Source organism: Quercus suber, unplaced genomic scaffold, assembly GCF_002906115.3.
Source record: "Quercus suber isolate HL8 unplaced genomic scaffold, Cork oak 2.0 scaffold_192, whole genome shotgun sequence".
Taxonomy (NCBI): Eukaryota; Viridiplantae; Streptophyta; class Magnoliopsida; order Fagales; family Fagaceae; genus Quercus; species Quercus suber.
The window spans coordinates 305,432-309,096 of record NW_027069650.1 but is presented as its reverse complement, the minus strand read 5'-3'; positions in this window follow the sequence as shown (position 1 = coordinate 309,096).

Here is a 3,665-nt window from a genome sequence, read left to right as displayed (position 1 = left end):
GAGAGAGAGAGAGAGATTTTATAAAAGAGAGAATCTGTGTATATTGAATTGAATGAATGATTTGTGTGTACAAGAGTATTTATAAGTCATTAAGTCTAACTAACTGCCTAACTATCATTCCACAATTTATGGAACTTATAACAGAATTCATAACAGAATTTTAACTGCATTTTGGCGCCAGTTGTAACAGCTTCAGTCCACAGGTAATGCTAAATGAAACGGTGCGTTGCAATGATCATTTGAAGTTCATCTTCAACCTTGCAACCACTGTGTGTAAGTCAGCCATTGTCATCCTCCTTTGGTTTCTTTGAATTTGATTTCCCAAGAACATCAACACGACCAACACTTTTTTTGATGGAGCCAGTAAGAGTATCCTTTGTGAGTTGGAGACCACCTGAGTTCGTGAATGCATCACCCTGTAAGGTTAGGTTACTATTATCTGTGTTGAAGCTACGGAAGTTGAAGGAAATTGACATTGCACTGGGAAGTAGCAACAAAAAGAAGATGAAGAGCTGATTGAAAAGAAATTGGAGTTTTTGAGGAGTTTGAAGTTGAAAAAGGAAAAAAGGCATGTTGGAGAGCGCCATGGTTGAATGCAGAGAGGAATGAGTGAAGGTGTGGTTAGATTGTTTGGTGGAAGTACCCATTTGTAAGCCTTGGTTAAATTGGACTTCTCTTTTTATTTTTATTTTTGGATATTGGTCTATTCGTATGTCATCATATAATTTGTCCTTCCTCGCCAATAATTGCCGGCTGCCAGGTCTACCAAATTATAAAGCATGGCGCCCCATTTTCATTAAACTAATAATAACTAATCCATTAATTAATAAAACCATGGTCATCATCTTGTACCGCAGAGCCCCCGGATTAAGCATGGCGCCAACTTGACGTAACTGGATTGACTTGGTCTACTATATATTACTTTAGACTAGATTAATCAAATCATCAATAATGACCATGTGAACGTGCAAATTGTTCAATTTTCTGACGTGTAGTGGGTGGAGGCTCCACCCAGCTGTAAAAATAAAGATTAACACTTGGATCATAAATCACATACATGATTGTTGCTTTTTTTTTTTTACTCTGATATTCAAATGAAATATATATAATGTTGTTGGAGATATAGATCAAATTTCTTTAATCAGCAATCAAATCAAGAAAGTACTATTGCTTAATTAGTAAACAAAACAGGTATTATGCTGGTACTTGGTAATAATCATGTTGAGGAGCTTTTTTAGCCATAATGCTAGGCCTAATGTACATACTCAAGTTTCTAATTAAAGATAACATTTTCTTCTTTTTAATGAATATTGATGTAAAAGCAGAAACTTTAATATCAATTTGTTTAGAACAGTGAAAGCACAAATATTTATTTGTTGTGTGTATATCCAAATAATATACAAAATAGAAATAGAAAATGGAATAACTAATCACACAAATAACAAAAAGATTTACATAGTTGGGACTCTGCCTACGTTCATGGGCAGTGTCTAATGAACAAATTTCACCAACAAAAGAAGGAGATTACAATAATAGTATTAAAAATATAAAGAAAACTCAAAATTCAAATACATTGTCACACAAATAATAGAGAAAACCTATTCTAGAAGCTAAAGTTGCGCGCGTCTGCTCCCTTCAAATAACCAAAGAAACCTATATACTATTGCCGCTTATATGGTCAACAGAGTCGGCTGCTTCACGCGGTGTCCAATTACCAAGTCCAAGTTTGAACCTTGATTTCCTAATAAGGACCAAATTCCTATGGCACCACACAAATGTTATTTATTGGTTCTATATCAGAGGCTCGTAGCTTCCTATTTAGGCATGATAAAACGGGCAAGTTGGATAGGGTTTGGGTTGGGTCAACTGGTTTGTGGGTTAAACGGGTTACGGATTAAAAACGAGTCATTTTAAGCAAGTTAAAAAAGAGGTTCGGGTCAATCGGATTGCGGGTCGGGTTGACTCGTATTTTTCACATTTTTTTTTTAATTTTTTTATTTTTTTTATATAAAAAAAAACTTGTATTTGCAATTTGGAAAGTTATGCAACAAATTACTTGATGTAAAATGCATTACTTTGAATTCACCATTTATATCAAGAATAAACTCAGTTAAACTTATTAATACTTATTCAATAACTTTAAAATTATTCAAATCCTAACATTGCTATCTAAAACAAAATAACACAAAGATAAGTAAAACAAATACACAATTTTTATTTCTATACAATATCAACATTCCAAAATATAAAACAAAATTATAAATGACTTATTGAATAACTCATTTGATAAAAAATAAAAACATATAAGAAATTTACAGTCTTGGAAATTAATTTTATAATCTATTATCAATTGTGGTTGGTACTCTATTTCAATTTGAGATATACATTAAAGTTTGATACTTATTTATATATGATTTTTTTTTTTTTAATGAATATCATAAGTAAAACAAATACACAATTTTTATTTCTATACAATATCAACATTCCAAAATATAAAACAAAATTATAAATGACTTATTGAATAACTCATTTGATAAAAAATAAAAACATATAAGAAATTTACAATTTTGGAAATTAATTTTATAATCTATTATCAATTGTGGTTGGTACTCTATTTCAATTTGAGATATACATTAAAGTTTGATACTTATTTATATATGATTTTTTTTTAATGAATATCATATCATTGTTACGCAACACACACTCTAGGAAATATCATAATTTATTTTGAAAAGCCGTTTATTTTGGACATAAATTGTTAAAAAATAGGTTTAAGCATTCATAATTTATGCTAATTTGATACTTTGACTTCACTATTTTCACACTTGTGAATGTTTCTCACACATGTCTACAATTTTAAATCTATGTTTTTAACTCTACTGTAACTGGATTATCTTGGCATGTACTTTACTATTTGATATCTAAAAATCTTTACTCATTACAGAATGCTCAACCATTCATCTTTCAATTAATTTGCATAAAGTTATGTAAATGTATCAATTGTTTCTTTAAAACTCAACAAAAAATTAAACCAACATTGTCTTAGTTTTACTATTTTTTTACCAAAATTTTTTTAAATGGTTTGGGTCGGGTCGGGTCGGGTCGACCCGCAAAAACACAGGACGAGTCATGGGTCAACCCGTTTTTGCTTCGAGTCAAAAAAATCGAGTTCAGGTCGGGTATTTTTCGGGTTGGGTCAGATGACTCATTTTGCCATCTCTATTCCTACTACAAAAGTTGGAATTTACAAAGTGCAATCAAGTTTCATGAACAGTGTTTTTGGTTTAGTGAGTTTTTTATTTTATTTTATATATTATTTATTATTTATATTTATTAATTTCACCAATTTGGTTTGAGCTTTTTTTGTTTTTTGTTATTTTTTTTAAAGGATCTTTATATGTTTACTTTGTACTTATAACGTAAGCTTATATCGTATATATACAAAAAGTGGCAAATATTATATACATTTGCAAAATTTGTACAATATATATATATTCACAAAATTTGCCAATTTTTATGTGTTTACAATATAAATTTACATTGTGAGTTCAATTTATATTTCTATATATAAAAAGAGTGAATGGAAAAAGCTAAAGTAGTTTTGGTTTGTTTAATTTTCATGGTTTCACTGTCTTTTTTTCTTTCTTTTTTTTTTTTTTTTTTTT